Source organism: Podarcis raffonei, chromosome 2 (assembly GCF_027172205.1).
Source record: "Podarcis raffonei isolate rPodRaf1 chromosome 2, rPodRaf1.pri, whole genome shotgun sequence".
Lineage (NCBI taxonomy): Eukaryota > Metazoa > Chordata > Lepidosauria > Squamata > Lacertidae > Podarcis > Podarcis raffonei.
Genome location: NC_070603.1, coordinates 111,305,876 through 111,320,017, shown reverse-complemented (window position 1 = coordinate 111,320,017; position 14,142 = coordinate 111,305,876). Strand labels below are relative to the sequence as shown.

Here is a 14,142-nt window from a genome sequence, read left to right as displayed (position 1 = left end):
CCAATTTTCCAGGGACACTCCTGAAATTACGAAAGCCACCCTGGCTTCTGCTTTGATCCTGGAATGTCCCTGTTTCTCCCACCGGTTCTGCCACCACTGAGCTGAGGGAGGAGGATGAGCTGGTGCTTCTCCCGAGAGATGGTGGCAAGAGACCACCCTGTTGCCTCTCCCCGGCCTCTTCCATGGCCACTGCTGCTGGCCTCCTCCGTTGGGGAGAGGCTGCCACCACTGAGGCCCAGCCCCACATGATGCGCCCCCTCTGAGGGGCAGGTAGGGGGCAGGGAGGGAAGAAAGGGGTCTTGATGATGATGATGATTATGCTTTGTGCGTCCATGTCTAATCTTGCCCATTTCTAAAATGTATTTATTGGCGTGTGCTTTTCTTTTTTGTAAATCTACCAAAGAACAAAATAAGATAAAGTCAAGACTGAGGTGTTTTCTCAGTATAGGGGTGTGCTGTGTCCCCATTGGTGCAACGGGGGTGGCAGCCACCCTTCTTATGATAGGAAATGCTGGGTGGGGGGCACACAAATGGGAGGTTGAGGAGGGTCAGTTGTGGTGTCCATATTTTCATCTAGGCTATGCTGGAGGGTATGTATCCGGCCGCAAGTCCTACTGATAGCTGGTGGCAGGCCTACCCCATTCCTTGAGTGCACGACGGGGTAATCCGAACCCCACCCCCTTTTCAGGAAATGCAGTTGGAGAATGTGGTGGCAGGAGTCATGGTGGGAGGCAGGGAAGATGGGATTGAAGGCTTCCATGCAATCATCCTCTGAGACCTTTCATTACAGATCTTCTGGCGCCAGGCAAAATTGTTTTCCTTGGGCTGACTGAACTTTCTATGGTCTTTGAAATGTGTTTCTGGAAGGATACTGGTTTCTGTTTTGTGTTCTCATTTTTTTATCTGGAGAGCTGCCCTGTGATCTTTGGATGAAGGGCAATACACAAATTTAATAAATATTAATAATAGTGGGATAGTTGAATGAGTTTCATGTGAGCAGGGAGTGCTGAGAAGGCGATTGCACAAGGGGTTTTCAGGAGAAAATACTGATTGCAACAGAAGCAACAGATTGCAACAGGGTGCCTTTGCCCTGCATTTTAAGTTCTCATGACTTTCTGTATTGCAACACTATGATCATAAGAACATATGGAGGGTCTGCTGAATCAGGCCAATGACTCATCCGGTCCACAATCCTGTTCTCACAGTGGCCAACCAGATGCCTGTAGTTCCTGCAGTTTCTAGCTAGTGTTATTCCTGCAGTTTCTAGCTAGTATTATTCAGAAGAATTATTCCTTCTGACTGTGGAGACAGAGCGTAGTCATCACAGCTAGTAACTAATTCCCCATAATCTGTGTGGTAGAACACATGACTCATTCCTGTGTCACAAACATGAAAGATGCTTAAGTAAGGCGTTCTTCTGGCAACCTGGGATTAAAAAGTGCTCAAAAGTGAGATACTCTTTGCCAGCTCTTTTGCCAATGCCCCACTATGGGGAAATATTCTACTGTACAAGATTTTTGTTCCAGGGCTATAAGAAGCCCTGTGTGGGAGCCTTGCTGACTCATGCCAAGGTGCTAGTCTTCATGGGATATTCCGGGATCAAAACAGAAGCTGGGATTGGCTTCTGTGATCCACAATATCCAGCTTAAAATGTGTCAGTTGTGGGGTAAAAGGTAAAGGACCCCTGGACAGTTACGTCCAGTCAAAGGCAACTATGGGGTTGCAGCGCTCATCTCACTTTTCAGGCAGAGGGAGCTGGCGTTTGTCCACAGACAGCTTTCCAGGTCATGTGGCCAGCAGGACTAAACCGCTTCTGGCGCAATGGAACACTGTGACGGAAACCAGATCACACGGAAATGCCGTTTACCTTTCTGCTGCAGCAGTACCTATTTATCTACTTGCACGGGTATACTTTCAAACTGCTAGGTTGGCAGGAGCTGGGACAGAGCAACAGGAGCTCACCCCATCATGGGGATTCAAACTGCCAACCTTCTGATCGCCAAACCCAAGGTGCTCAGTGGTTTAGGCCACAGTGCCACCTATGGCACATTGTACTGGGCCAAGGACTCTGAAGTCTCGGTTTCTTGTTTCTGCCAAATAAGCTGTACAAACTCTCCACTACCTTTGCCATTACCACTGGTGCTCCTTGTTAGGGGGTTAGATGCAAAGCAATGGAATTTAAGCAAAGGAGAAAAACTATGGCGCTGGAGATGCATGAAGTCAAGTCAAATTTATTTGTTTAAAACCATTAGCGATTGCCAAGCTAGGCAAAAGAGGCCTCTGGTATACAAATCAGCTGGGAAAATATAGCACGGAGGAAAAGGGAAAGGGAAACATTAACATGACAGTATCAGAAATGGCTCCCATCGTGTCCATTATCCTTTTCTCACCAATGGCCAACCAGTTGCCCATAGGAAGCAGGAGAGCAGGGCAGGAATGGGTCCATTGGTGGAACTCCCCTCCAAACAGAATAAAAAAAATATATCTTAGCCATAGACTACATTGCAGGAAGGCAATTTTGGGATGAACAAAGGTGTTAAGTTGTGGGTGAACATATCAGACGACACAGCGATTCTTCAAACAGCTCTTGTTTATTCACAGGCCAGAATAGAACTGAACTGAAGGGTTCAGTCAGCCTGCTTATATAGAGCTCCAGTACAACGTAACTGTGACAATTTTCTAAAACTATCCAATCACTGAACGTCACTTTCGATCCCTTACTTGCATAACTATCTACAGTATCAGCCTGGGCCAGAACGTCAGTACATAACGAAAGGGAAACAACCTGACATTAAATCCTGGTGGTTATTATCATTTTTAAATTATTTATTGGGTTTCTTTTTTTAATTCTGCCCTTCTTCCTTAAGGAACCCAGGGTAGCAAGCAAAAAGGTTTTATAACAGTTAATACATTCTGAAAACCATCTCAGTCTTCCATCCAGTGATCTAGGGCTTGCCAGGATCAGGAGGCATCAGCTGCCAAATGTCTGGGCATTCTTCAGCCACCATCAAGGTCTCACTCACTTGATCACAGGGTCCATGGTGTTGGGGGAAGGCGCTCTGTTAGGTACTTGGATCCCAAGTCATTTAGGGCTTCATAGGCCTGTGCTAACACCGTTAATCGGGCCCAGTAGCTCACTGGCAGCCAGTGCATACAGGGCCAGTGTCACATTGTCTATGAAAGAATGTCTGTGTACTTGTACCTCTGTTAGGTCAGATTCACACCAATACTTGCATCACCCACACTCTAGCTGATGTCCAGCCTTTTTAATAAGCTAGAGCTCCTCAGTAGAGCAAGGAGCCTCCTGGACTCCCCTTGGCCAGAGAGGTGCTTAGGCATGATTGTATTGACGGTGCTTTCCATCTGAACATTACACAGTGAAACCAGGGAGATATTTTTCTGTGACAACAGGGTAATATTCACACAAATACCTGTCAAGGAGAACAGGTGGAACACCCTCCCATCAGATGCCAAAGCATTCAACAACTATATAAGGTATAGAAGACATCTGAAGGCAGCCCTGTTTAGGGAAGTTTTTAATGACTGATGTTTTAATGTATTTTTAATCGTTTGATGGAAACTGGCCAGAGTGGCTGGGGAAACCCAGCCAGATGGGCAGGGTATAAAAATATATTATTCTTATTCTTATTCTTATTCTTATCCTTATTCTTATTCTTATTATTACTTCTAATACCCTCTGTAGTGAAAAGTAGATCTAGTGAGGATGACCTGCATCATGCACTGGGTGGATGATGCATTGAGACAGCGCCGTGGTTGTCACGACTGCCATGAAGTCCAGAGCTGGCCTAGCTAAGGCAGCTTCAAAATGGATGTCGCCCAGAACTAATGTCCTTGGCTTTTCCAACACCATACCAGGGACCGCCTCTGGCGGCTCAGGGAGGTAGTTGAGCTGTGGCATGGATGGTCTACCAATGAGATCCCAGTCCTGTGTTTGCCTCCCAGCACAAAGTACAAACCACCACAGCCAACTCCCAGCTGGTTTACAGCTGGTCCAAGAAGGGGTGACTCCGCCTTCCACAGAAAGATCATGTCCACAGCTTGGGAGTTCTTTTAGACTGGTTTTATCGGGGGAGTCAAGGCCCAAGAAAGACCCCTTCAACCCATATTGTCCTGTCTGCTCTCAAAGATCTACACAGAGACCATTCTCATATTCCTGTCACCAAAGACAGTGAGATTGGTGGGAAGAAGAGGAATGTTTTTTTCTGCACAGCTCTGGAACGCCTCACCTGTTGATGTCGGCAAGTCCGGTCGCTGACATGGCTGGGATCCCCCAGGCAACGGGGACTAAGTCCCCTGCCCCCAAAGTAGAGTGGGTAGCCATGCGGTCCACCGCATCTCTTCCCCACTGTGAAGTGGGGCGGATTTTCCGTTTCACAATGACTTAGTTCTCCCTCTCGCTATTTCTGATTGTGGGTGACAAGAGATATAACAGACTCATCTAGAAACCTTTTAATTGTCACAGCTCACATACGAAGACAACCACACATTTCCATATATGACTGGTAAGAGAAGCAGAGACGCATAAGCAACATGTGAAAACCCAAGCCTAGTGTAGGAGTCCCGGGGGTTTTTTTACAGACTAAACCAAAAGACAGAATGATGAAGTTCTCCACTGCCCTTATTCCTTGGGGCAGCCCCTCTTTTTAACCCTTGTCCCTCGCTTTCTTTTTTTTTAACTGTCCCTGTTTTACATTTGTGATTTTTTAATGACATCATTTAAAAGAATTATTAGCTTAGAGGACGACTCACCAAGAAGTATGGCTAACTTGTTATTTCTTGCCTAACTTCTTGGTGACTCGTCCTCTAAGCTAACAATGGTTTTAAAAGATTTTAAAATTGTTCCCCTTGATCAAATACACAGCCCAACAAGACAACAAGAATCTACTGACAACATACTGGTTAACCTGATCCAAACACCCACCCACACACCCACACCCTGTTACACACAAGGGTATGAGCCTGTGACATGGCTCAGGAACTAAGTATTTATTATTATAAAAGACTGGCAGGATCCCCAGGCAATCCAATCAAGTAACCTGCCAGACAGGAGATAAACAACAACAGGAGAAAAACAACATTCAAATTTCTGTTTTAGACCGCCTTTTCTGTGATGTAGGTATGATGTATTTGGGGGGTGGTCTTAGGTTACACCCTTTCTGTGATGTATGTATGATGTTTCTGGGGGTGGTCTTGATCTACAGGGTGGCAATTTCAAAAGACTTTATAAGGCCTTGCGTACCATTTTTCTGGGTTCCTCCTCTCCTGCGGGTGAGGGGAGTACCCTGTTGCAACAGATCAATAAAGATCAAGCTTACTAGCTGCTTTGCTTCTCAATATTCTCTTGTTGGCCTCTGTTATTCTCTCTTACCAATAGGGAACCTATGTAAGGACTCTATATGGGCTCTTGGATACCCCATAAGGGAAAAGGGCAATTTTTGTTTACAACACCCTCCCCCTCTTTCCTCCTCTTTTCTTCCTAACCTAACACTGTATGCAACACTAATGTCTCACAACAAATGAAACTGATCTGTAGAAAGTGCAACTTGAAAAAAGAGACAATGCACGTATTTTTGTGAACGAAGAAATCTTTCATAAAAAATATATTAAAAGGCTTTTAAAAAAAGATGCCCTCAAAAATGCACCACAGATCATGCATTTAAAGGGGAATTAGACAAATTCGTAGAAGATATAGCTGCAGTGCTTAAAACATGCTTCAATATTTGTTTACATTTCATCAAGCCACGTTGGCGGCTATTACTCCTGTGGGAGAGAATTTCACAATTTAACCAGGCACCATGTGATTTCTTTGGCTTTTCATTGGTTGGCCCCAGTTTCTAGTATTATGAGGAGGGTGGAAAATCTTTCCACTTTCTTCACTCTTTGCCTAATCTTATGCTTTCCCCCCAAATGTAAAACTCTAAAGTGTTGTAACATTTCCTCATCGGGCAGTTGCTCCATTCGCTTAAACATTTTGGAAAAAGGACTGCAGATTACGTGTGATCTGGGACAAAGGAGCTGAGCAGCAAGAAGATTGTTATGTCTCTGTACACACAGAAGGAAGGAGAAGTTTTATTTTATGTTAGTTAATCTTAATTAAAGATTTAGCAGGGATTGACAATCTGATAAGTAACCTCCCTTGTTGAAACTGGAAATGTTAACTTAATATACATGCAGGAATCAATTGATGGATAGTTGTCTGAAAAGGAATTAAGTTAAAAAGCAAATATATTGTAATGTAATGTAATAACATCTGCTGATGGATGGCCACACTGACTCAGCCCCGGACACACTGACCAGATGCTTGGAAGTTGTGGCTGGATGGTTTCGTGGGAGCCGATTGAAACTAAATCCTTCGAAGACAGAGGTCCTCTGGCTGGGTCGGGATGGCATGGGGATGAGGGACCAACTCCCTTCTCTTGCGGGGGCCCAATTAGTGCCATTGCCTTCCGTTAAGAGTTTGGGTGTAATCCTTGACGCCTCCCTTTCCATGGAGGCGCAGGTTACAGCAACAGCCAAGGCGACATTTTTCCACCTTTGCCGCATCAAGCAGTTGGTCCCTTACCTTTCCCGCCCCGATCTGGCCACAGTGATCCATGCAATGGTCACCTCCAGGCTTGACTACTGTAATTTGCTCTACGCGGGGCTGCCCTTGAAGCTGTCCCAGAAACTCCAGCGGGTGCAGAATGCTGCAGCGAGGCTCCTCACAGGGTCTCTGCCATGGGAGCATATTCACTCAGTGCTTTTCCATCTGCACTGGCTCCCGGTGGAGTACAGGGTCAGATTTAAGGTGCTGGTTTTGACCTTTAAAGCTCTTCATGGCCTAGGACCCTCGTATCTACAGGACCGCCTCTCCCGGTATGCCCCACAGAGAGCCTCAAGGTCCATAAATAGCAACACCCTAGTGGTCCTGGGCCCTAAGGAAGTTAGATTAGCTTCAACCAGAGCCAGGGCCTTTTCAACACTGGCTCTGGTCTGGTGGAATGCTCTGTCTCATAAGACCAGGGCCCTGCAGGATCTGATTTCTTTCTGCAGGGCCTGTAAGACAGAGTTGTTCCGCCTGGCCTTTGGCTTGGAGCCAATTTGATTCCTTCCCCCTCTTTCTTTTTCCTTTTTCCTTTTTCCTTTCTCCTCCTGTGATGAGGCTGCATTTTAATATTTTAATGTTTCAATATTTTAATGTTGTATTTTAATCTTGTTTTTAAGTTGTATTCATTCAACTTGTTTTTATTATTGCTTGTTAGCCGCCCTGAGCCCGGCCTTGGCTGGGGAGGGCGGGGTATAAATAAAAATTATTATTATTATTATTATGTTTGAAGATAAACTAGAAATAATTGGGGAACATGATGCAACACTAAGGAGAACCATTGACACATCCAGGAAGGTGTGCAAGAAGTCAGATTTGGGAAAAAATGACATCTGAAGGCAGCCCTGTTTAGGGAAGTTTTAAATGACTGATGTTTTTAATATATTTTTAATTTCTTGTTGGAAGCCACCCAGAGTGGCTGGGGAAGAAATAAATAAATAGACAGACGAATTTGTAAAAATTTGAAAATCACTGCAAATTTTTTTTTTTTGGCAAAAAACCCAAAACATTTTGGCTGTTTTTTGAAGAATTTTTTCTAGATATATAACATCCCTTTTTTAGAGGAGGCATCCAGAACTGTACATATTATTCCAAGTGCACTTGCAGCACATATTTGTACAACTCATTATATAGACCAGGGGCAGTCAACCTTTTTATACCTACCGCCCACTAATACATCTTTCTTGAGGGTAAAATTTCCTTACCGCCCACCAGTGCTCGATAGAAGGAGGATTCAGCTTGTGCTGTAGAACCCCTTACTGCCCACCTAGAACCCTGAAACGCCCACTAGTGGGTGGTAGGGACCAGGTTGACAACCCCTGATATAGACTGTTTTATGTCCAGTCCTTTTCCTAATGATCCCTAGCATGGAATTCACTTTTCTCACAGCTTCAGCACACTGGGCCGACATCGTCATCAAGCTCTTCACCACGAACCCACGGTCTAGTTCCTAGTGAGTCACCACCAGTTCAGACCCCGTTAGCATATTTGGGAGATCAGGATCTTCTGCTTTAGCCTACACTGAATGAGCATTAAAATGGAAAATGCAGTTCGCCCAGTTTTGGATCTCCATAGAATCCCTATTTCTTCTAACCACCCTACCAATTTGGTGTCATCAGCAAAGCTGGCTATCTCACTGCTCACTCCTAACTCTAAATCACTTTTTTAAAAAGCATGGGTTCCAGTACTAATACTTGGGGGACCTTGGGAGAGATGGTAGGTCAGGCATCGGCAAACTAGGCCCTCCAGATGTTTTGGGACTACAACTCCCATCATCCCTAGCTAACAGGACCAGTGGTCAGGGATGATGGGAATTGTAGTCCCAAAACATCTGGAGGGCCGAGTTTGCCTATGCCTGTGGTTGGTCTTCAGTTTCTGTTTTCTCCCCTCCCACTGTGGAATTGCATCCTTACCTGGTGGGGATGCAGGAGAGGGCCTTCTTGGTGGCTGCTCCCAGACTTTGGAACTCCCTCCCTAGAGAAGCCAGACTAGCTCCCTTCACGTTGTCCTTCTGCTGGCAGGTGAAGACTTTCTTGTTCCAACAGGCTTTGGAAAACTGATTGCTTCTAATGAAAGGCTGGTGCTGTGCTATTTTAATTTTATTAACACACACACACACAGACACACACACACACACACACACACACACACACACACACACAATATATATATATATATACAGTGCTTTTTTCTGGACACACACACACACACACACACACACACACACTTGAGGGGGCTAGCACCCAGCAATGTGGTCATTTCACATGTGCATGCTGCAACATGCTGACATGTCACACACACATGCCACACAACTTGTATGTGTGGTGCGCACCTGATGTGCAAACATCCCCGCAGAATATTGAGGGGCCCCAGTCCCCTCCTTGGCCCCTTGGCCACCCTGATGGTGCCCCTGTGTGTATATATAGATAGATAGTTTTAATCCTATAAGTTCTTAATTGTTTTTAATGATTGCTTTTTCTATGTTTTTAGCAGTTCTTTTTTTAAATTATCTATAAGCCACCTTGAGTCCTGTAACACAGAAAGGTAGGGTTTCAATAAACAAACAAATTAATAAAAGCATTGTTTCTCTGCTTTAAAGGAAGAGTTTATTTATATGGCAAGTTTAGCAAACACAAGTTGAACCTTAAACCCTGTGCAGTGTTTAGGAGTTACAGCAGGGCAGCAGCTGTGTTACAAGAATCGAAAGTATCTCTTCCCATCAGTGGCGCCTTGAGGGTTTGGCAGAAAATCAAACAGGGCCAACATGTTGACAACTAGAAAACGAAACAAATGTGGAAATGCAATCAAAGGCGTAACTTCTGCTCATTGTTTCAACTTTTTATTGTATTGTATCAGAGCAACCAGCCATCACACAATTTCAGGGAACAATGCCCTGGGATCAGTGCTTTTTTCCTGGGGGTACGCAGGGGTACACATACCTCTAAACATTTTGTGAGCCTAAGTGTGGCCTCATTGAGGGGCAGTATTTCAATATGAGTAGGAAAATGAGAGTATTCCTAAAAAAAAAATTGTTTTATAGAAAAAAAGCACTGCCTGGGATCATCGAGTTTCATATCGGACAACGATCAGGAAAACAAAAAAGGCATATGAGGAAAGAAGGAAATGAAATGCAAATGAATATAATAGAAAAGAAGCTTTGCAAATGTATCCTTTACTACAGCACCTTTTCAAACCTGCTAAAATAGTTTTTGTTTTTCAGAATGGGATACACCTGCCATGATAGGACAGGAAGTGCATTAATCTCTAGTAGCCGGGCTTCCTTTTGAATTTTAACAGTAACAACAAAACACACGGAAGACTCAGTGCTAGGTCCTATCCAGGGAGAATTGGGAGAATTGTGAGGTTATAATAAAAGTTTCTATATGCTCCCTTACCTGGTTGGACTCTGTCCCAACGCCTCACCAAAGGTTTAGGTGACAGTTCCCCTTTTACAAAGCAAAGCTCTATTTCCCTCAAGGGAGCAGGCCGCTTGCCGTTCAGAATCCATCAGGAGGAGTCTTGTAAGCATTGCAAATATCACGCAGAAGAAAAAAGTCTCTTCCTCTTTTGAAACCAAGAGATATCCTTAGAGGGAATTCAGAAGAACAAAGAAGGAGCACAACCCTCGCCTTCACCAGCTTTGCAAACGGACTGCTGCACCCAATTTGGTGCCCAGTATCTAAGAAAGCAATGCAATGGCATCGTTTCTCAGAATAATGAGATCACCTCAGGATCTGCTTGGAAGTTTGGAGACAGAAAAAGTATCAACAGAAAAAGTACCAACAGCTGCCATCTAGTGGGAGGTCTGCAGTATTGTGAAAGGAATACACAACAAGCTGACAATTCGCTAGCAGGCTAAGAAGTTTGGTGTATGAAGACCTGCACAGCTTGGGAAGTGAAGGAGGTGACGGTCCTGTGTGAGTGTCTGGAGGCGGTTGGAGGATGGATGGCGGCTAACAGATTGAGGTTGAATCCTGACAAGACAGAAGTACTGTTTTGGAGGGACGGGGTGGGCGGGTGTGGGGGACTCCCTGGTCCGGAATGGGGTAACTGTGCCCCTGAAGGACCAGGTGCACAGCCTGGGAGTCATTTTGGACTCACAGCTGTCCATGGAGGCACAGGTTAATTCTGTGTCCAGAGCGGCTGTCTACCAGCTCCACCTGGTACGCAGGCTGAGACCCTACCTGCCTGCGGACTGTCTCGCCAGAGTGGTGCATGCTCTAGTTATCTCCCGCTTGGACTACTGCAATGCGCTACCTTTGAAGGTGACCCGGAAACTGCAATTAATCCAGAATGCGGCAGCTAGACTGGTGACTGGGACTGGCTGCCGGGACCACATAACACTGGTCCTGAGAGATCTGCATTGGCTCCCAGTACATTTCTGAGCACAATTCAAAATGTTGGTGCTGACCTTTAAAGCCCTAAACGGCCTCGGTCCTGTATACCTGAAGGAGCGTCTCCACCTCCATCGTTCAGCCCGGACACTGAGATCCAGCGCCGAGGGCCTTCTGGCGGTTCCCTCATTGCGAGAAGCCAAGTTACAGGGAACCAGGCAGAGGGCCTTCTCGGTAGGGGCGCCCACCCTGTGGAACACCCTCCCTTCAGATGTGAAGAAAATAAGCAGCTATCCTATCTTTAAAAGACATCTGAAGGCAGCCCTGTTCAGGGAAGTTTTAAATATTTAATGCTGTACTGTTTTTAACATTTGATTGGGAGCCACCCAGAGTGGCTGGGGAAACTCAGCCAGATGGGCGGGTTATAAGTAATAAATAATAATAATAATAATAATAATAATAATAATAATAATAATAATTGGATCAGGATACCTGAAAGATCATCTCTCCCCTTATATACCCAATTGATCGCTGTGCTCTTTAGGCAAGGGCCTCCGGCTGATATCATCTTATTAGGAAGTCCGTTCTGCACAATGTAGGAATTGGGTCTTTAGTATTGTGACAGCTACCTTTTTGCAACCCCTTCTCTCTCTGAGTATTTGACAGGTGCTTCCTCTATTGTCTTTTTGGCTCCTACTGAAGACCTGCCTCTTTCAACAAGTTTTTAAAGCTAGAACTTTCCCAGTCCGCACTGGAATGACTTTTAACACGCTTTTAAAGAGAGCTTTAAATATGCGTCCCCCCCACATTTAATTGCTTTTTGGGAGGAAGGGAGGATATCATAGAATCATACAATTGTAGCGTTGGACGGGACCTTGAGGGTCATCTAGTCCAACCCCCTGCAATGCAGGAATCTCAACTAAAGCATCCATGGCAGATGGTCATCCAACCACTGCTTGAAAACCTCCAAGGAAGGAGAGGCCACAACCTCCAAAGGGAGTCCGTTCTACTTTTGAACAGCTCTTATTGTCAGAAAGTTCTTCCTGATGTTTAGTCAGAATCTCCTTTCTTGTCACTTGAAGCCACTGGTGTGGCGTTCTCAAAGCAATGGAAGGATCTGATAATGAAAATACACACAGAGGCTTGAACCAGCAAGACTCTGGGAAGGGTGCATATAATAATCTGTCCCTCCGCCCTCTGGCCCAGGTCGTTTTATTCACAAAAGAACTTTTTACAGAGTGTTCGTAAGAACCAATCAGATTTCTTCTGAGCATTTCAAGAAACCCCACTTGGGGACAAAGTTAAACTACGAAAACTAATTAAGCATGCATACATTCTGGGGTAAATAAAACAGAACTACAAATGAGTGCATTTGGCAACCCCTGAGGTCATAAACAAGCAATATACATGATAAGAAGGATGGCCAGGAGGACAGCGATCATTATCACCTTCATGTGAGATCTGTTTCCTGGCCCTAAGATTAACAGCCTAAGATTAACATATCAGAAAAGCTACATCAAAGAAACTGCCCACTATCTTTCACAGCCCAGGATGCATGCTTGGCAAAGCAGCTGGCCACTGGGCTGTGTACGTGACTTGTCAAGCAGAGAGAAATGGACAGTAGAGAAAATGGCCAGAGATGCAGAGGGTTGTGGGATTTGATCAGAAATTATTGTCAGTGAATTAAACCCAGTCAACACCATGCTTTCACAGCGGACACAATGGCTTGATGCATATTTTCCTAATAATTCCTCATAGTAATCCCACCTGACCCCACACCCTGGATATTTGCACTCCTACATCTGGTTCGAGTCCTGCCCTCAGGAGCAGGAGTAAACAAGCTTGCAGTCTGAAAGCAACACCAGTGAACACCAGCTATATTTACTGGATTTATTTCTGTTCCGGGCGTAGGACAAATAAGTGACCATGACTGGTAATTTCCTCTCCCACTGAAATTCTCAGGCCTCCCTCCTCACAAATGTTGGCCACTTGTTGCTCCCTCTCCCTCTTATTTCAACAGAGTAAGTGCTATTTATGCCACCTTTGGACTGAGCCAAGCTGACTCCAGTTCAGCAAGCCCAATTAACATGCTCACTGGTTCTCTTCCCTCATTGAACTCAGAGATGAAGAACTACATTAAATGTCAACACGCTCTATAAGGAAACCTATTGGCACACCCACCATCTTGCAAAATGTTCATTTCTCAAATTGCATTGCCTAATCTTTTCCAGACTTTGTTTTGCAAAGCCGAAACCCTCAGAAGGCACGAAAAGGTGAAAAGTGATGGCTGGAACTTGAGCCAAGGAGGAGCAAAGTAAAACCTAGCTCATCACTTTCTGCAGGGAGCCCCAGCATTCGTTGCCAACTCCTTGCAACGCCAACAGAGAAATGCAATAGTCCTCCCATGCTGGTAGGTCTGCTGACGTTGGCATGATGTGACAGTGAAGCTAAGATAGGCTCTTAGGTACTCTCAGGATCATGGCCGTCATAACCATACGCGTTACTGGTGCAGGGAGCCAGGGTGCCTGGCTCTCAGGGGTGCCTGGCCGAGAGTCCGGTGCCGAGATTAGGAGTCCGGGAAGAGCCTGTTGGAGCGCCACAGGCTGTTCTGCTACAGGCGGCTCTGCTCGAGTTCAGGGCGGGGGCGAGCGAGGCACCGAGGTGGCCAGCTGGCTCTGTCCTGCGTGCCTGGGAGGGGAAGGGAGAGAGAGAGGTGGTTGTAGGACTCTAGCCCTTTAAGTATGTAAAGCAGTGAAGAGAGGGACTTAGCCTGTTGCTGCTTTAATAGGAAGGGGCGGAGCTGTCCAGCGGAGCATCCAATTAGTTAGGGCGAGGGAAGTACCGGGAGAATCCCGCTGTGATCTGAGGTGGAGCAGTGTGTGTATTGACTTGCCTCACAGAGTAAGTGATTCAACCAGCAAAAACATCCAACCAACACGACAAGTGAGCTGATTCAATAATAAAACAATGCAAAACAAAAAAAATTTTTCCTTCCAGTAGCACCTTAAAGACCAACTAAGTTAGTTCTTGGTATGAGCTTTCGTGTGCATGCACACTTCTTCAGATACCAGAAAACAATGCAAAGGCAAGGTTGGTGGTGCTGATTTGCTTCTTCCCACACCTAGAATCATAGAATCATAGAGTTGGAAGAGACCACAAGGGCCATCGAGTCCAACCCCCTGCCAAGCAGGAAACACCATCAGA

At 45.4% G+C, this 14,142-nt stretch overlaps 1 protein-coding gene across 1 annotated transcript in view; it reads right to left on the bottom strand.

Annotated features, from left to right (window-relative positions):
* The window catches only part of LOC128408681 (C-type lectin domain family 2 member D-like), a 79,659-nt gene extending 69,368 nt beyond the window's left edge, over positions 1–10,291 (bottom strand). The window contains exon 1 of the mRNA XM_053378677.1: positions 10,000–10,291. The gene's annotated coding sequence lies outside the window, so the exon portion shown is untranslated. The remainder of the gene's footprint in view (positions 1–9,999) is intronic.
* Between the last annotated feature and the right edge of the window lie 3,851 nt (positions 10,292–14,142).